The following is a 21,275-nucleotide window of genomic DNA, read 5'->3' as shown; positions in this document are numbered from 1 at the left end:
GTGAGGTAGAGGGAGAAGAGGTAGCCCGAGCAACTTCATATTTAAGCGTATGCCCGTCACTTGGTGGCTCCAGTTGACATGACAGCAGCTGAGAAGAGTGCTCCACCTACCATCTTCGAATGATACCACGGGTATAACAAGTCTTATTGTATTTTATCCTTATAAGCATTTCGTCATATTTTAATGTCAGTCTAGTAAGGGTTCTGTTACTTTCTGAATTAAATTACAGGTCTGATGATGGTCATGTGATATGACCGAAACCGGTCACTTATGTTCTTGTAGCATACATGGTGCGATGAACACTGAATTTTACAAAAGAAAATTTCATATATTTCTATTGTGAGTGGTGTTCCTAACTATCTGTTTTCAGAGAAGGAAATTGGAAATTTGTGGCAAGTTCCTATGGGACAGAACTGTTGAAGGTCATCGATCAAAAATGGCTCTGAGCACTATGGGACTTAACTGCTGAGGTCATCAGTCCCCTAGAACTTAGAACTACTTAAACCTAACTAACCTAAGGACATCACACACATCCGTGCCCGAGGTAGGATTCGAACCTGCGACCGTAGTAGCAGCGCGGTTCCCGAATGAAGCGCCTAGAACCGCTCGCCCACAACGACCGGCAACTGACTCTATCATTGAATAAAGTTGCTTACAACTTTATTTATCAATGTTTGACTTGGGCTTTCCATTCCAAGTCTGTCCCTCGTTCCTGAAAGCTGTGTCTGCAGATCGAAGCGTCCAGGTGCAAAGCAGTTCCCCGTACTTTACCCGCTAACAGGTATGAGTGATTTCTCAAAACACGACACGCAAACATTTCCAGGAAAACTTTATTGCGCTTTCCACGCATATTTACACATACCAGATAAACGACGTCTTGTAAGGAAAAACCTGATTACAAGCCTCCACTCGTCAGCCAGGAGACTTGACCTTCCTCTTCTTTTTTTTTTTTTTTTTTCTTTCTACAAATGAGAAACTCAACGCCGTCACCTCGTGCTCATGGACGCAACGCACCGGCACACCACGAACGAGTAAAACTTCTCTTCCGATTTTCGCGAAATCGCCTAAATAGTACGCATCACTACTTGGACATTATGTTCTCCTAATGGACTACTGAAAGTGTACAAAGCTGCGAGTAAATCGGTGGTGCGAACGTCGTGGTCTGTCCTCCGTAGCCAGCTTCGGCGGTAGTACTCAGCACGCGGCTATCCGCTTTGCAGTGTATTAACTTACTGACCGACTAAAACTGTCTGCCAGGCAGTAACACGCACAACGATTGTCGTCTTTCGCGGACAAAGCACTTATCAATTTTTGTTTCCAGCGCATACAGCTATTTTATACAACTATAGAACAAATGTACATCCTTTATATATATTTCTTCCATCTTCTCTGCTCAGTACCGGTTTCCATTACAGCCGCTGATAAATTATCGACATATCGATATTTCTAGAATGAAATTTTCACTCTACAGCGGGGTGTGCGCTGATATGAAACTTCCTGGCAGATTAAAACTGTGTGCCCGACCGAGACTCGAACTCGGGACCTTTGCCTTTCGCGGGCAAGTGCTCTACCGACTGAGCTACCCAAGCACGACTCACGCCCCAACCTCACAGCTTTACTTCTGCCAGTATCTCGTCTCCTACCTTCCAAACTTTACAGAAGCTCTCCTGCTCATTCTGGAAACATCCCCCAGGCTGTGGCTAAGCCATGTCTCCGCAATATCCTTTCTTTCAGGAGTGCTGGTTTTGCAAGGTTCGCAGGAGAGCTTCTGTAAAGTTTGGAAGGTAGGAGACGAGATACTGGCAGAAGTAAAGCTGTGAGGACGGGGCGTGAGTCGTGCTTGGGTAGCTCAGTCGGTAGAGCACTTGCCCGCGAAAGGCAAAGGTCCCGAGTTCGAGTCTCGGTCCGCCACACAGTTTTAATCTGCCAGGAAGTTTCATATCGGTATTTTTCCAATAGGCACCGATATACGGTGCGGTCATTTTATTCCGCTGTATATCGATATGTCGATATCGGATTGGTCATAAGGAGTGACGTTATTTTGTTTTATATTAATTTTTCCGCAATTTTCGGTAAATAAGTTGTCGTTTTGAAATTGTAGAAGTAGAACATAGTTTTACTTGCAATGTCTGGAGAACTTTTTGGGGTTTCATCACGACCAGTCTTTTTCTTTGACTCTTTGAAGCGAGTATATGCGGCACAAAAGAAGAAGTCCGATTATACTGTGAGACGCAGGTGTTAAATGAAATAACAACATTTCCGATGTGAAAAAACAGCACACATCGACAGTCTCCAAAAACAGCTGCCGAAAATGATGAACAAAAACCTAAACGACGAGATTGGTCTTTACGGTGAGCGGAGACGTGTGAGGGGAAATGCTGACGTAATTGGCGCGACCAGCAGACACTGGAACGTTTGGCTTCCCTGCGCTATCTTGACGCTGCAACTGCTAGTTCGCTGGCAATTGCAGAAGTGAAGAAACAGGAAAGTCGACATGAAGTACCTATTGATGACCTGCAACCGTCTAGAACGAAATTAGAATTATATATTAATACCTTCAGCTGCTGACGGGCGTTGATATACATCAATGGGGACAGGTGAAAATGTGTGCCCCGACCGGGACTCGAACCCGAGACCTCCTGCTTACATGGCAGACGCTCTACCCATCTGAGCCACCGAGGACACAAAGGACAGCGCGACTGCAGGAACGTATCTCCGGCACGCCTCCCGCGAGACCCACATCCTCACCTTGTGATGTCCACACACTACATTCGTAGTCTCCGTATCCAACGCACTCATTACTCGTGGAAGACATGTCTGAAAAAACAGGCACCATATCCATATAAAAATATAGTTCTGGCAATATCGGCCATGACCTTCGTCTTCTGTGTGGATGCACACATATTACCCGAACTCTTACGGGACTCGGTAAGAATGTCTTCCAAGAGTAATGAGAGTGTTGGGGTGGGACACTACGAATGTAGTGTGTCGACATAAAAGGTGAGAATGTGGATCTCGGGGGAGGCATGCGCGTAACAGTCCCTGCAGTCGCACTATCAAAAATGGCTCAAATGGCTCTGACCACTATGGGACTTAAAATGTTACGTCATCACTCCCCTAGAACTTAGAACTACTTAAACCTAACTAACCTAAGGACATCATACAACACCCAGTCATCATGAGGCAGAGAAGGTCGCACTATCCTCTGTGCCGTCGGTGGCTCAGATGGAAGATAAGAAGATAATGACGAGCATCGGTTTGTTTGCGGACCGGCGGCGGAGGTTTGGCACTTGATTCGTCGTATTGTGGCTTTTCTAACGCGGGACATTCCGGATCGGATTACTCCCCTTTCATTATTATTTCCGGAACGTGACTATTATCCTCGGACAAAGACCAATGCTGTGAACTGCATTCGCGGACACGCCATTCACTACCTAATTGGACAAACTGTAGACTCTGAATATTTTTGGACATACCTCAATGACCGTCATTATGTCGTTGTCCGTCACCCAAAATACAGGCAACTTCCTTGGGAATGCTTTGGACGACCTGCCTCGCAGCTGGAATGTGTTAAGCCAGGAGAGAAGAAGGCTTCCTGTTTGAACCAATGAACATTTCTGAACAATTGAACGGAACACATCAATTTCGAGAAGACGTGACTCAACATATTACCAGCGGGGCGCAGAAGGCCTCTGATCAATTTCACAACAAAATTAAACACACAAAAAAAACAAAAAAAAATCATCAAGAGGAAGATTTTGTTTTGTTTGTAAGGATAGCCCTAACCTTGATTTCCCATATTTCCCCTGGTATATAGGCAGCTCTCTGGGGTAGGTTTAGTCAGGAGCGAACGCCTGAAGTGGACCAGATTTTTTTGTTATAGGATGAAAAGTGGCGGTGGCACTTAGGTTTTTTCTTTACAAAATAAAAATAAAAAAAAATCTGCGAACAATATAGAACAAAATTATTATTTTTTTTTTTTTAAAAGAACTGGTTGTCGTTCAAGCCGCTGTGGACCGCTGGACCGAGTTCCGTTCGCAATTTTTTTTTATTTTCAACAGTCATTTTCTTTAATATTTATATTTTAATATTTACATTACAATTGATATAATGGAAAAAATACGTGTAATCAGATGAACTTTTGTTGAATTTACAATGTTATTTGGCATTCTACTAATTTTTATTATCACAAATAATAAAAGAATAAAAAATAAAATAAAATAAAACCAAATTTTAAAAAAAATGAATAGAGCGTCTGCCATGTAAGCAGGAGGACCCGGGTTCGAGTCCCGGTCGGGGCACACATTTTCACCAGTCCCCGTTGATATAAATCAAGGCCCGTCAGCAGTTAATGGTATTATTATTTAATTCTAACTTCCTAATGTCGTGTGGGATGTCCTTGGGACAGTGCGGCGCCATTCGGCGCTAATGAGCTATGGCAGCAGACGACCGACAAGACTGCCCCTGCTAGCAGCACGACAATCACCTGCTGCTCTTCTCCTCGGCTCGTAATAATATCGGTTGGACCCTATACAACTAGGAGAACGTGACCAGATCAGACCAGACCAGTGCCGATTTCAGTTGGTAACAGCTGATGGTAGGGTTCGAGCGTGGTGCAGACTCCACGAAGCCATGGACCCAGGCCGGCCAGGGTGGCCGAGCGGTTCTAGGCGCTACAGTCTGGAACCGCGCGACCGCTACGGTCGCAGGTTCGAATCCTGCCTCGGGCATCGATGTGTGTGATGTCCTTAGGTTAGTTAGGTTTAAGTAGTTCTAAGTTCCAGGGGACTGATGACCTCAGATGTTAAGTCCCACAGTGCTCAGAGCCATTTGAACCATGGACCGAGGTTGTCTACGTGGCACTGTGCAAGCTGGTGAAGGCTCCATAATGGTGTGGCTCGTCTTTAGATGGAGTAGAGTGCGTGCTCTGGTTCAGCTGGAGCAGTCGTTGACTAGAAACGGTTACGTTCGACTACTTGGAGACCATTTCAATCATTGACGGACTAGGCGCTACAGTCTGGAACCGCGAGACAGCTACGGTCGCAGGTTCGAATCCTGCCTCGGGCATGGATGCGTGTGGTGTCCTTAGGTTAGTTAGGTTTAACTAGTCCTATGTCTAGGGGACTGATGACCTCAAGTTAAGTCCCATAGCTCTCAGAGCCATTTGAAGCATTTTGAACGGGTTTCAAGTACGCAAACACGGCGTCGGGCCACAGTTGTTCGGGAATAGTTTGAAGAATATTCTGGACAATACGATAGAAAGATTTGGCCTCGCACATCGCCCGACATGGATCGCATCGTACAGCTGCGTTTGTCGTACGTCCCAAACAGATTTCTGCGCTTATTTCAGGCAGTGTCACTTGTCTCTTTGAGCTGACAATTCTAACCAAACGCCGCTGCTCTCGGTCGTTAGGTGAATGCCGTCGGCCGTGAGAAGTAATGCTTGTATTTGGTATTCTCTTGACACTGTGTACCTCGGAATACTAAATTCCCTTGCGGTTTCCGAAATGGAATGTCTACCTACAGCTACCAACCGGGGTCAAAGGTCCGTTATTCCTGTCTTGCGGCCATAATCACTTCGGAAACTTTTCACATGAATCACCTGGACTTCAAATGACAGCTTCGTCAATCCACGGCCCTTTTATATCTTGTGTACGTTCTAATACCGCCATTTCTATACGTGCATACCGGTATCCCATGAGTTTTGTCAGTGTGTCTACATACCTACACCAAGTGATCAAACGTATCCGGACACCTGGTTGAAACTGACTTAAAAGTTCGTGGCGCCCTTCATCGGTAAATCTGGAATCACTATGGTGTTGGCCCACCCCATAGCCTTGATGACAGCTTCCACTCTAGCAGGCATAACTTCAATCAGGTGCTGGAAGGTTTCTTGGAGAATGGCAGCCCACTCTTCACGGAGTGTTGCACTGAGAAGAGGTATCGATGTCGGTCGGTGAGGGCTGGCACGAAGTCGGCGTTCCAAAACATCCCAAATGTGTTCGACAGGATTCAGGTCAGGAATCTGTGTAGGCCAGTCCATTACAGGGATGTTATTGTCGTGTAACCACTCCACCACAGGCCGTGCATTATGAACAGGTGCTCGATCGTGTTGAGAGATGCAATCGCCATCCCCGAATTCCTTTTCAACAGTGGGAAGCAGGAAGGTGCTTAAAACATCAATGTGGGCCTGTGCTGTGATGGTGTCACGCAAAACAACAAGGGGTGCAAGCCCTAGCCATGAAAAGCATCACCACACCATAACACCACCAGCTCCGAATTTTACTGCTGGCACTACACACGCTGGCAGATGAAGTTCACTCGGCATTCGCCGTACCCACACCCTGCCATCGGATCTCCACATTGTGTACCGTGATTCGTCACTCTACACAACGTTTTTCCACTGTTCAATCGTCCAATGTTTACGCTCCTTACCCAAAAGAGGCGTCGTTTGGCATTTACCGGCATGATGTGTGGCTTATGAGCAGCCGCTCTACCATGAAATCCAAGTTTTCTCACCTCCCGTCTATCTGTAATAGGACTTGCAGTGGATCCTAATGCAGCTTGGAATTCCTGCGTGATGGTCTGGATAGATGTCTGCGTACTACACATTACGACCCTCTTCAACTGTCGGCAGTCTCTGTCAATCAACAGACGAGGTCGGCCTGTACGCTTTTGTGCTGTACGTGTCCCTTCACGTTTCCACTTCACTGTCACATCGGAAACAGTGGACCTAGGGATGTTTAGGAGTGTGGAAATCTCGCGTACTGACGTATGACACAAGTGACACCCAATCACCTGACCACGTTCAAAGTCAGTGAGTTCCACGGACCGCCCCATTCTGCTCTCTCACGATGTCGAATGACTACTGAGGTCGCTGATACGGAGTACCTGGCAGATGGTGGTAGCACAATGCACATAATATAAAAAAACGTATGTTTTTGGGGGTGTGCAGATACTTTTGATTACATATTGTATAACGTTTACCTGTATAGAAAAACGAAATATATTAATTCGTGCAGGCGCCAGTTGAATGCGCCCTTGTGATTCCTGGCGTCCCCCAAGGTTGTGTTATAGGCCCTTTGCTGTTCCTTATATATATAAACGATTTGGGACACAAGCAGAGCAGCTGTCTAGTTTGCAGATTACGCTGTCGTTTATCGACTAGTACAGTCATCAGAAGATGAAAACACACTGCAAAACGATTTGGAAAAGATATTTGAATGGTGCGAAATTTGGCAGTGGACCCTAAATAACGAGAAGTGTGAGGTCATCCACATGAGTACTAAAAGGAATCCGTTAAACTTCGGTTATACGATAAATGAGTCAAATGTAAACGCCGTAAATTCAAATAAATTCCTGCGAATGACAGTTACGAGCAACTTAGATTGGAAGGAACACATAGAAATTGTTATGGGGAACACTAACCAAAGACTGCGTTTTATCGGCAGAACACTTGGAAAATGTAACAGACCTACTAAGGAGAGTGCCTACACTACGCTTGTCCGTCCTCTTTTAGAATACTGCTGCGCGGTGTGGGATCCTTACCACATAGGACTGAAGGAGTACATCCAAAAAGTTTCAAGAAAAGCAGCACGTTTCGTATTATCGCGAAGTATGGGAGAGAGTGTGACAGAAATGATACAGGATTTGGGCTGGGCATCATTAAAAGAAAGGCGTTTTTCGTTGCGACGGAATCTTCTCACGAAATTCCAATCACCAACTTTCTCCTCCGAATGCGAAAATATTTTGTTGACACCGAGCTACATAGGGCGGAACGATCACCAAGATAAAAAAAGGGAAATCAGAGGTCATATGGAAAGATATAAATGTTCGTTCTTTCCGGGCGCTGTACGAGAGTGGAATAATAGATAATTCTGCAGGTGGTTCGATGAACGCTCTGCTAGGCACTTGAATGTGATTTGCAGAGTATCCATAAACCAGGTGGCAGTTACAAGAGTCGAGGGACATGAAAGGGAAGCAGTGGTTGGGAAGGGAGTAAGACAGGGTTGTAGCCTCTCCCCGATATTATTCAATCTGTATATTGAGCAAGCAGTAAAGGAAACAAAAGAAAAGTTCGGAGTAGGAATCAAAATCCATGGAGAAGAAATAAAAACTTTGAGGTTCGCCGGTGACATTGTAATTCTGTCAGAGACAGCAAAGAAGGAGTTGGAAGAGCAGTTGAACGGAATGGGCAGTGTCTTGAAAGGAGGATATAAGATGAACATCAACAAAAGCAAAACGAGGATAACGGAATGTAGTCGAATTAAGTCGGGTGATGCTGAGGGAATTAGATTAGGAAATGAGTCACTTAAAATGGCAAGGAGTTTTGCTATTTGGGGGAGCAAAATAACTGATGATGGTCGAAGTAGAGAGGATATAAAATGTAGGCTGGCAATGGCAATGAAAGCATTTCTGAAGAAGAGAAATTTATTAACATCGAGTACAGATTTAAGTGTCAGAAAGTCGTTTCTGAAAGTATTTGTATGGAGTGTAGCCATGTATGGAAGTGGAACATGGGCAATAAATAGTTTGGACAAGAAGAGAATAGAAGCTTTCGAAATGTGGTGCTGCAGAAGAATGGTGAAGATTAGATGGGTAGATCACATAACTAATGAGGAGGTATTGAATAGAATTGGAGAGAAGAGCAGTTTGTGGCACAACTTGACTAGAAGAAGGGACCGGTTGGTAGGACATGTTCTGAGGCATCAACGGATCACCAATTTAGTATTGGAGGGCAGCGTGGAGGGTAAAAATCGTAGAGGGAGACCAAGAGATGAATACACTAAGCAGATTCAGAAGGATGTAGGCTGCAGTAGGCACTGGGAGGTGAAGAAGCTTGCACGGGATAGAGTAGCATGGAGAGCTGCATCAAACCAGTCTCAAGACTGAAGACAACAACAACAACAACAACATCGTCATCGACATTGTCGTACCGGGACAGAGGAGAGTTAAATATCATTAATAGGAAGAAGACCCTCTAAGTTAATTAATTCGAGTGTATCTTACAAAAGCTTGAAATCGGTACCTATCGTCATGTCCTACATGACGCTTGTGTAAAGGAGAAACAACTTCCGACATGCGTCGTTGATCGTAAGGTCACACCTCTCTCTCTCGACAAATTAACTATATTTTTACACAAGTGTAGTCTTCAGTTCCGGCATTAGAGAGGGGTCTCCGGGAAGTTTTGGTGAGACAGTGTAGGTACGTAGTGGACGTGGCTGTGTCCAGCAGCAAAGCACCCACCGCGGCTTGACTGGCTTCCCTAGCGCCGTGGCCCGTAACCGCCGACTGGCTGATGCCGGCTGCTTTCTCACGCGGAGGGTCCGAGGTCCGACTTTGCGGCAGCAGGGTCGCGGACGCGCAGTAAATCGCAGTTAGTCGCTGGCGCCGCTCTGCTGCGTGCCGGAGCAGCTCTACTGCCAGATTTCCCAGAAGTTCATAGTCGCCGACGACTCGGGGAATCCCCGGCCCGCCTCCGCGCTTCCGCGGCAGAACCGCCGAAGTACGAAAGCAACCGCGCGGAGGCGGGTCTGCCGGCTCTGCGTTCCCACAACTACAGCCCTCTGGGGCCAACATCGTAAGGGAGCCGCTACAGCGCAGCATACAAAACTACACTAATGCCCATTAAAACTGACACACCAAGAACCAATGCAGATGATAAACGGGTATTCATTGGACAAATATATTATACTACAACTGACATGTGATTACATTTTCACGCAATTTGGGTGCATAGATCCTGAGGAATCAGTACCCATAACAACCACCTCTGGCCGTAATAACGGCCTCGATACGCCTGGGCATGGAGTCAACAGAGCTCGAATGGCGTCTACAGGTACAGCTGCCCATGCAGCTTCAACACGATAGAGTAGTGACTGGCGTATTGCTACGAGCCAGTTGTTCAGCCACCACTAACCAGACGTTTTCAATTGGTGAGACATCTGGAGAATGTGTTGGCCAGGGCAGCAGTCGAAATTTTCTGTATCCAGAAAGGACCGTCCAGGACCTGCAACATGCGGTCGTGCATTATCCCGCTGAAGTGTAGGGTTTCGCAGGGATCGAATGGAGGGTAGAGCCCCGGGTCGTAACACATCTGAAATGTAACGTCCAATGTTGAAAGTGCCGTCAATGCGAACAAGAGGTGACCGAGACGTGTAACCAATGGCACCCCATACCATCACGCCGGGTCATACCCCAGTATGGCGATGACGAATACACGCTTCCAATGTGCGTTCACTGCGATGTCGGCAAATATGGATGCGACCATCGTGATTCTGTAAACAGAACCTCAGTTCATCCGAAAGAATGACGTTTTGCCATTCGTGCACGCAGGTTCGTCGTTGAGTACGCGATCGCAGGCGCTCCTGTCTGTGATGCAGCGTCAAGGGTAACCGCAGCCGTGGCCTCCGAGCTGATAGTCCGTGCTGCTGCAAACGTCGTCGAACTGTTCGTGCAGATGGTTGTTGTCTTGCAAACGTCCCCATCTGTTGACTCAGGGATCGAGACGTGGCTGCACGATCCGTTACAGCCGTGCGGATAAGATGCCTGTCATCTCGACTGCTAGTGGTACGAGGCCGTTCGGATCCAGCACGGCGTTCTGTATTACCTTCCTGAACCCACCGACTCCATATTCTGCTAACAGTCATCGGATCTCGACCAACGCGAGCAGCAATGTCGCGATACGATAAATCGCAATCGCGATAGGCTACAATCCGACCTTTACCAAGGTCGGAAACGTGATGGTACGCATTTCTCTTCCTTACACGAGGCATCACAACAACGTTTCACCAGGCAACGCCGGTCAACTGCTGTTTGTGTATGAGAAATCGGTTGGGAGCTTTCCTCACGTCAGCACTTTGTAGGTGTCGCCACCGCCGCCAACCTTGTGTGAATGCTCTGAAAAGCTAATCACTTGCATATCACAGCATCTTCTTCCTGTCGGTTAAATTTCGCATCTGTAGCACGTCGTCTTCGTGGTGTAGCAATTTTAGTGGCCACTGGTGTACTGTCGTGGCCTGTTCTGGACGAACTGCCTGTTTCCTTTAGTCTCGGATTCTTCTCTCAACGTTCGCCTCATGATTTCTCTGACATTTCGGCAGGACGAGTGGCTGGCATTGTCAAAGCTTCACCCTCCATTGCCGGTGGTGAACTGGAGCCGAGCTCGCGGGCGCAGACTATATGTTCCGGGCGCGCCAACGTCCGAGGGCTTCTCCGCGGTCATTTCCGGTGCGGTTCTCCTCTTGCTACCTGCGACGGTCGTTCGCTGCAGTACGGGAAGCCAGGATCCGTTGACCTTAAGGCTTTCCTCTTTCTTGTTGAAACTGTTCGCGTGTTTTTGTATTTCTACAGCTTCTCTGAACAAGCGCGTGTGATAATGCTTCTCTACAGCCACAACTCCCGTGTCGGCGAATTTTATTAAGTGGTCGGTCTCATTCAGTGCGTGCTCTGCCACGGCCGATTTCTCCAACTGCCCCAACCTGCAATGTCGCTTATGCTCTTTGATCCTGGTGTTAATTGATCGTCCAGTCATTCCGACATAAACATTTCCGGATGTGCATGGTATACGGTATATTCCCAACATTGCAAGTGGGTCTCTTATCTCCTTTGTCGATCTAAGACACTCTTTGATCTTCCTTGTCGGTTTGAAAATCGTGTTTTCACCGTGTTTGCGCAATATACGGCCGACTCTGTCCGTCACTCTGGGAATGTATGGCAGAAAGGCCGTACCCGACATTTCTTTTTCTGGTTCCTTACTTCGCCGAGTGTTTGGCTCTGTTACACTTCTAATGTAATTTGTGGAGTACCCATTGCTCCTCAGAACAGTTTCCAGGTGTTGCATTTCTCGTTTGAGGTGTTGCGGCTCACATATTCGTCCTGCTCTCGTTACGAGCGTATTAATCATGTCTCTTTTATGGCTCGGGTGGTGGTTTACCAGTCTGTGCAGGTATCGATCCTTGTGTGTCGGTTTTCGATACACGCTGTGTGCCAGGTACACAAACACGAGAATAGCTTCAACAAGAAAGAAGAAACCCTCAAGGTAAACGGATCCTGGGTTTCCGACCTGCAGAGAAAGACCATTACATGTAGCAAGAGGAGAACTGCATTGGAAATGACCGCGGAGAAGCCCTCGGACGTTGGCGGGACAGGTACATACAGGGTGGTCCATTGATCGTGACCGGGCCAAATATCTCACGAAATAAGCATCAAACGAAAAAACTACAAAGAGCGAAACTCGTCTAGCTTGAAGGGGGAAACCAGGTGGCGCTATGGTTGGCCCGCTAGATGGCGCTGCCATAGGTCAAACGGATATCAACTGCGTTTTTTTAAATAAGAATCCCCATTTTTTATTACATATTCGTGTAGTACGTAAAGAGATATGAATGTTTTAGTTGGACCACTTTTTTCGGTTTGTGACAGATGGCGCTGTAACAGTCACAAACGTATAAGTACGTGGTATCACGTAACATTTCGCCAATGTGGACGGTATTTACTTCGTGATACATTACCCGTGTTAAAACGGACCGTTTACCAATTGCAGAAAAGGTCGATATCGTGTTGATGTATGGCTATTGTGATCAAAATGCCCAACGGGCGTGTGCTGTGTATGCTGCTCGGTATCCTGGACGACACCATCCAAGTGTCCGGACCGTTCGCCGGATGGTTACGTTATTTAAGGAAACAGGAAGTGTTCAGCCACATGTGAAACGTCAACCACGACCTGCAACAAATGATGATGCCCAAGTAGGTGTTTTAGCTGCTGTCGCGGCTAATCCGCACATCAGTAGCAGACAAATTGCGCGAGAGTCGGGAATCTCAAAAACGTCGGACTTGAGAATGCTACATCAACATCGATTGCACCCGTACCATATTTCTATGCACCAGGAATTGCATGGCGACGACTTTGAACGTCGTGTACAGTTCTGCCACTCGGCACAAGAGAAATTACGGGACGATGACAGATTTTTTGCACGCGTTCTATTTAGCGACGAAGCGTCATTCACCAACAGCGGTAACGGAAACCGGCATAATATGCACTTCTGGGCAACGGAAAATCCACGATGGCTGCGACAAGTGGAATATCGGCGACCTTGGCGGGTTAATGTATGGTGCGGTATTATGGGAGGAAGGATAATTGGCCCCCATTTTTTCGGTGGCAATCTAAATGGTGCAGTGTATGCTGATTTCCTACGTAATATTCTACCGATGTTACTACAAGATGTTTCACTGCATGACAGAATGGCGATGTACTTCCGATATTATGGGTTCAAATGGTTCAAATGGCTCTGAGCACTATGGGACTTAACATCTGTGGTCATCAGTCCCCTAGAACTGAGAACTACTTAGACCTAACTAACCGAAGGACATCACACACATTCGTGCCCGAGGCAGGATTCGAACCTGCGACCGTGACAGTCGCACGGTTCCGGCCTGAAGCGCCTAGAACCGCATGGGCACCGCGGCCGGCATTTTAGTAAAACCCCAAGGTCAGTTTTACTTGATCACTGTTTCTACCCAGTAGCAGGATCTTTGCAACATGTGAATTACGAAGCGTAATAGAAAAAGGAGCAAAACGTCTTTATGCAAGTAGCGCAAGCTGTCCTGTAGATTAAGCCAATCCAACAAAGTCACCCCTCGAAAAAAGGTTAACTTATATTTACATAACATCAAATATGATAGTATATACTTACATTAAACTAATAAGGAAGTATCAAAACCTAATAAAAACGCGAATGTTAGGAAAAAATTTGGTACTGTTAAAACGCGAAGCACTGCCCCAACAAAGAACTTTATAGTGGACAGTGATACTACTCATTACGCTAAACCAACTACACACGCTTTGTATCTAATCATATTATGTTAGCCCTTGCTAAAAACGTTAATCGTAGATAATTATGTTACTAATTGAAATTTAATTATAACAAATTGTACCAAGAACAATGCGTTTCGCGTGGATCTTCAGTGTGTCGCTGCCTTCAAATAGCCTGCTCTCATAATACGCAAGTTACAATAATTCTTTTGCCACGAATACGATGTTTGTCATTATTTTATTGGAACGAATAACACAGTTAACAACGGGTTTTCCAGTGATTCTCAATTTGGTGGTGCTCAGAAACGGCATGTATACATATAGGCTTGAAATGAATGCCAATATGGCGCCTCACAAAAAAAAAAAAAATGGTTCAAATGGCTCTGAGCACTATGGGACTTAACATCTATGGTCATCAGTCCCCTAGAACTTAGAACTACTTAAACCTACCTAACCTAAGGACATCACACAACACCCAGTCATCACAAGGCAGAGAAAATCCCTGACCCCGCCGGGAATCGAACCCGGGAACGCGGGCGCGGGAAGCGAGAACGCTATCGCACGACCACGAGCTGCGGACTGGCACCTCACAACTCTGTGCTGAAGGGAGACGGCGTGCGTGTGACGTAGGTGGCGTTGTGCCATCTCATTGGTCAACGCTCAGACGCACGCTCAGAATATCTGACCTGCCAGATTCCCGAACGTGCTATTCCACGCTATGACGTCAGAAACTCGGAACGCTCAACGTTCGGATGCACGGTCCGTGTGCCGACGCCGTCTCTGTGGAGATCCGATGGGACGTCCCGTCTACGTCCATGTCAACGTCAGCTGCCTCGCCCCGTGAGAGGAAGGCCTCACTTGTAAACAGACACACAGCACGTTGCCGCAAATAGTTTCACAGTAAGAATGAGATTTTCACTCTGCAGCGGAGTGTGCGCTGATACGAAACTTCCTGGCAGATTGAAACTGTGTGCCGGACCGAGAATCGAACTGTGGACTTCTGCCTTTCGCGGGCAAGTGCTCTACCATCTGAGGTACCCAAGCACGACTCACGCCCCGTCCTCACAGCTTTACTTCTGCCAGTACCTCGCCTCCTAGCTCTCAAACTAAACAGAAGCTCTCCTGCGAACCTTGCAGAACTAGCACTCCTGAAAGAAAGGATATTGCGGAGACATGGCTTAGCCACAGCATGTGGGATGTTTGCAGAATGAGATTTTCACTCTGCAGCGGAGTGTGCGCTGATATGAAACTTCCTGGCAAAGGTCCCTAGTTCGAGTCTCAGTCCGGCACACAGTTTTAATCTTCCAGTAAGTTTCAGTTTGACTGTAAGCAGACTACCTCTCCGTGATTACTCATTACGTCTGAGGCGTTCCATTTGGTTAACAAGAGAGAGTATAATTAAACGCACGTCCTATCATTACCGGGTTACGTAGACACTATATCCTTTCTGCACATTCAGCATTCGCGGCTGAGTTTCTGCCGCCCTCTTTCCGCCTGCTCTACACTTTACGACCGCCGGGCTGCAGGTGATAAGCGATGCTGCAGACATCCGCCTCCCCCCCTCCCCCCCACCCCTCCACGTCCATCCTGTTCTGGCTCTGGATGCAGTCGGGGGAGCGAGGCTGCACGGGCACAACCTCTCTCCACCGCTCCTTTATAAGCCCCCACCCCCCCATTCCCCAGTCGCCTTATAACGGCGAGGTGCAAATTCCCCTGCACGTTTTATGCGCACCACGGTTTATTGAGATCTCTCGCCCGCGGGAGCTCCTCACCGCCAAGTAACTCGGCGGTCTGCCCTAAGACGGAGCGAGTACAGTTTATGAAGACATCCCGCAAATTTACCAGACTGTGTGAAGTTCTAGCAGAGTGTTACCGTCCAGATCAACTGCGCGTGGCCCGACTCCGTGGTTCCATACCCCGCTATTGCCAACATTTTACGATTAATGGTGTGCTCCCTGTGGCACTGCGGACACAGCAGGGTTTCCATATTTGCAGGATACGGTGGCCACTTCAAGTCTAATGCTGTGTGCGAGTTCATTTGTTTGTTCACAAAGCGACATTTCGGTCGGGCTGCGATGACAGAATCGAGGAGTAAACCCTGCAATCTCCCTCAAATGAATTTACAGAAGCTATTCGATAAAGAAAAAAATTCATTTTTCCGCTACTTATAACTTCATATCCCAGCTTGTCCGCCCCGATAGCTGAGTGGTCAGCGTGACGGAGTGCCTTCCTACGGGCCCGGGTTCGATTCCCGGGTGGGTCGGAGATTTTGTCTGCTTAGGGACTGGGTGTTGTGTCGTATTTATCATCATTACATCCCTATCCGGCACGCAGGTCGCCCAATGTGGCGTCGAATGTACACTACTGGCCATTAAAATTGGTACACCAAGAAGAAATGCAGATGATAAACGGGTATTCATTGGACAAATATATTATACTAGAACTGACATGTGATTACATTTTCAAGCAATTTTGAGTGCATAGATCCTGAGAAATCAGTACCCAGAACAACCACCTCTGGTCGTAATAACGGCCTTGATACGCCTGGGCATTGAGTCAAACAGAGCTTGGATGGCGTGTACAGGTACAGCTGCCCATGCAGCTTCAACACGATACCACAGTTCATTGAAAGTAGTGGCTGGCGTATTGTGACGAGCCAGTTGCTCGGCCATCATTGACCACACGTTTTCGATTGGTGAGAGATCTGGAGAATGTGCTGGCCAGGGCAGCAGTCGAACATTATCTGTATCCAGAAAGGCCCGTACAGGACCTGCAACATGTGGTCGTGCATTATCCTGCTGAAATGTAGGGTTTCGCATGGATCGAAAGAAGGCTAGAGTCACGGGTGGTAACACATCTGAAATCTAACGTCCACTGTTCAAAGTGCCGTCAATGCGAACAAGAGGTGACAGAGACGTGTAACCAGTGGCACCCCGTACCATCACGCCGGGTGATACGCCAGTATGGCGATGACGGATACACGCTTCCAATGTGCGTTCACTGCGATGTCGCCAAACGCGGATGAGACCATCGTGATGCTGTAAACAGAACCTGGATTCGTCCGAAAAAATGACGTTTTGCCATTCGTGCACCCAGGTTCGTCGTCGAGTACAACATCGCAGGCGCTCCTGCCTGTGATAGAGCGTCAAGGGTAACCGCAGCCACGGTCTCCGAGCTGATGGATGGTCCATGCTGCTGCAAACGTCGTCGAACTGTTCGTGCAGATGGTTGTTTTCTTGCAAACGTCCCCATCTGTTGACTCAGGGATCGAGACGTGGCTGCACGATCCGTTACAGCCATGCGGATAAGGTGCCTGTCATCTCGACTGCTAGTGATACGAGGCCGTTGGGATCCAGCACGGCGTTGCGTATTACCCTCCTGTACACACTGATTCCATATTCTGCTAACAGTCATTGGTTCTCGACCAACGCGAGCAGCAATGTCGCGATACGATAAACCGCAATCGGGACAGGCTACAATCCGACCTTTCTCAAAGTCGGAAACGTGATGGTACGTATTTCTCCTCCTCACACGAGGCATCACAACAACGTTTCACCAGGCAACGCCAGTCAACTGCTGTTTGTGTATGAGAAATCGGTTGGAAACATTCCTCGTGTCAGCACGTTGTAGGTGTCGCCACCGGCGCCAAACTTGTGTGAATGCTCTGAAAAGCTAATCATTTGCATATGACAACATCTTCTTTCTGTCAGTTAAATTTCGCGTCTGTAGCACGTCATCTGCGTGGTGTAGCAATTTTAATGGCCAGTTGTGTAGTAAGACCTGCACCGAGGCGGCCGGACCTGCCCCGCAAGGGGCCTCCGGGCCAATGACGCGAATTCTTTACAGACGAATGGAAAAACTGGTAGAAGCCGATCTCCGGGAATATCAGTTTGGATACCGTAGAAATATTGGAAGACGTGAGGCAATATTGACTCTACGACTTATCTTAGAAGAAAGATTAAGGAAAGGCAAACATACATTTCTAGCATTTGTAGACTTAGAGAAAGCTTTTGACAATGTTGACTGGAATACTCTCTTTCAAATTCTAAATGTGGCAAGGGTAAAATACAGGGAGCGAAAGGCTATTTACAATTTGCACAAAAACCAGAGTTATAAGAGTAGAGGCGCATGAGAGAGAAGCAGTGGTTGGGAAGGGAGTGAGACAGGGTTGTAGACTCTCCTGGATGTTATTCAATCTGTATATTGAGCAAGCAGTAAAGGAAACAAAAGAAAAATTCGGAGTAGGTATTAAAATCCATGGAGAAGAAATAAAAGGTTCGCCGATGACGTTGTAATTCTGTCAGAGACCGCAAAGGACTTGGAAGAGCAGTTGAACGGAATGGACAGTGTCTTGAAAGGAGGATATAAGATGAACATCAACAAAAGCAAAACGAGGATAATGGAATGTAGTCGAATTAAGTCGGGTGATGCTGAGGGAATTAGATTAGGAAATGAGTCACTTAAAATGGCAAAGGAGTTTTGCTATTTGGGGGAGCAAAATAACTGATGATGGTCGAAGTAGAGAGGATATAAAATGTAGGCTGGCAATGGCAAGGAAAGCATTTCTGAAGAAGAGAAATTTGTTAAAATCGAGTATAGATTTAAGTGTCAGGAAGTCGTTTCTGAAAGTATTTGCGTGTTGTGTAGTCAAGTATGGAAGTGAAACATGGACGATAAATAGTTTAGAGAAGAAGAGAATAGAAGCTTTTGAAATGTGGTGCTAACAGAAGAATGCTGAAGATTAGATGGGTAGATCACATAACTAATGAGGAGGTATTGAATAGGTTTGGGGAGAAGAGACGTTTGTGGCATAACTTGAGTAGAAGAAGGGATCGATTGGTAGGACATGTCCTGAGGCATTAAGGAATCACAAATTTAGTATTGGAGGGCATCGTGGAGGGTAAAAATCGTAGAGGGAGACCAAGAGATGAATACACGAAGCAGATTCAGAAGGATGTAGGTTGCACTAGGTACTGGGAGATGAAGTAGCTTGCACAGGATAGAGTAGCATGGAGAGCTGCATCAAACCAGTCTCTGGACTGAAGACCACAACAACAAAAGATGATGTGTACATTGATTCAAGCGTTCTGCCGGCCGCAGTGGCCGAGCGGTTCTAGGCGCTTCAGTCCGGAACCGCGCTGCTGCTGCGGTCGCGGGTTCGAATCCTGTCTCGGGCATGGATGTGTCTGATGTCTTCAGGTTAGTTAGGTTTAACTAGTTCTAAGTTTAGGGGACTGATGACCTCAGATGTTAAGTCCCTTAGTGCTTATAACCATTTGAACCATTTGAACCAAGCATTCTGCTTAGGGCTTCTGAAACCTCAGTCCAAGATATGTGCGTCGCAGGTGTTTTTACTACGCTACTCTCAGTTTCTGGTGCCTCCTGTGGGTTCAAAACACTGTAATATCATACCGTCAGTCTTCAACTCCAAAATTCCTCTCAATGTCGAGCCATCCGGCCACTTCTGCTAGAAACGCCCTCATTTCATTAGTGGGTGCAGAACTTGACAGTGCTGAAATTTCAGACCGATCAATTGTCGACTAATCATCATTTATATCTCTTTCCATCTCGGCTTATTCGATCAGTGTAGGCCATAGGATCCTCCAGGTTCTGTTGAACTAATGTTAGATAAAACTGCACAGCTCTTATGCAAATATAAGAACTTTAGGTGTAGTGAACGAAGAATCGTTGATATTAGCACAATGCTAACAATGCACCAGCTTATATTAGCGAAACTATAATAGCTCACTGAGGCAGACAACTGTTACTGACGAGGCGCCGGGCCGAACGGTCCCGATGATTCTCGAAGGCGCTCAAATGAGCTGCCAACCGCGCAGAGGTAAAAAATACGAGAAAATTTCTGATGCGTGGCCGACATTCCGGCCTGCCGTGTTATGGAGTGCCGATCTTACCGTAATTAACTAGTACATAATCTACAAATTATGACTTCCCATGAATAAAATATGGAGCAGTACGAGTAAGAGTGTAACATTTTACTCGGTTTGCTGTTCTTGAGTTAGTGATCCTGTACTAGCAGTCTTTCAACATACAGAAGCCACCATCACAGCATCAATGGTTATGTCACTATTTTCATTCGGAAACCAGATTTGAGTCAAGATGTCGGAAAACTATCAACAGTTTGTTACCGTTTTATTAACTAAGGCTGAGTGTGGACGGATTACTCCTGTAACCGAAAGTGCAGATCTGAAGATGGTTCCAGAGGAACCGAAACCGGTCATACGAATAAACATTTTGCATTGAAGACGGATTGTAAGTAACACTGTATAAAAAAGGGATTTCCGTGTAAACAAGCGCCTCGTCACTCCGCTCTTCTAAGATCTTTTTTTAATATAATTTATCGGCCTTCAGCATTAACCATTTCGCCAGAGAAGCGAGAAGCTGCAGATCTGGTATACAATACCACATATACAGCACACACATTAGAAACTGCGTTAATTACAGGTAAACAGTCTGTACATTCACGGACTCTCCATATATCACAGCCTCTTACGCTCGAAATTTTGTATCTGACTTTTAACTAGATATCCGCTTCTTGCAGAAATTGGGCAATACCAACGTAGTCCGTTGTAGTCAGTTGTCGAAACAGGTTCGTCACAGATGTAGGCTGAAGAATTCCTGCCTCTGATCAACGCCGTTAGAATCTAGCGGCGTTGTTTGTCATTTCTTGAGAGTTGTGGGAGGGCAGCGAGGGGGGAGGGGGAGGGGACAGGTAACCATTCCTCTCCACCAGCTTAACTCTTCCGTGAACCGAGGGTATCCACATACATCATGTGATCGAAAGTACCCGAATACCCCCGAAAACGTGCGTCTTTCATATTAGGTGCATTGTGCTGCCACCTACTGCCACCAACTCCATATCAGCGACCACAGTGGTCATTAGACATCGTGAGAGAGCAGAATGGGGCGGTCCGTGGAACTCACTGACTTTGAACGTGGTCAGGTGATTGGGTGTCACTTGTGTCATACGTCAGTACGCGAGATTTCCACACTCCTAAACATCCCTAGGTCCACTGTTTCCGATGTGACAGTGAAGTGGAAACGTGAAGGGACACGTACAGCACAAAAGCGAACAGGCCGATCTCGTCTGTTGACTGACAGAGACCGCCGACAGTTTAAGAGGGTCGTAATGTGTAGTACGCAGACATCTATCCAGACCATCACGCAGGAATTCCAAGCTGCATCAGGATCCACTGCAAGTCCTATTACAGATAGACGGGAGGTGAGAAAACTTGGATTTCATGGTAGAGCGGCTGCTCATAAGCCACACATCACGCCAGTAAATGCCAAACGACGCCTCTTTTGGGTAAGGAGCGTAAGCATTGGGCGTTTGAACGGTGGAAAAACGTTGTGTGGAGTCACGAATCACGGTACACAATGTGGTGATCCGATGGCAGGGTGTGGGTACGGCGAATGCCGAGTGAACTTCATCTGCCAGCGTGTGTAG

General features: G+C 46.8%; 1 protein-coding gene and 1 non-coding gene across 2 annotated transcripts in view; both read right to left on the bottom strand.

Moving 5' to 3' along the window:
- The window catches only part of LOC124719894 (alpha-mannosidase 2), a 784,015-nt gene that overhangs the window by 620,366 nt on the left and 142,374 nt on the right, over window positions 1-21,275 (bottom strand). The window lies entirely within an intron of this gene.
- Trnat-ugu lies at window positions 2,609-2,682 on the bottom strand. The gene has a single exon. It is a non-coding gene; the product is annotated as a tRNA-Thr (tRNA).

This window comes from Schistocerca piceifrons, chromosome 11 (assembly GCF_021461385.2).
Source record: "Schistocerca piceifrons isolate TAMUIC-IGC-003096 chromosome 11, iqSchPice1.1, whole genome shotgun sequence".
NCBI classification, from domain to species: domain Eukaryota; kingdom Metazoa; phylum Arthropoda; class Insecta; order Orthoptera; family Acrididae; genus Schistocerca; species Schistocerca piceifrons.
The sequence above is the reverse complement of the archived record's forward strand: the minus strand, read 5'-3'. Positions and strand labels throughout refer to the sequence as shown.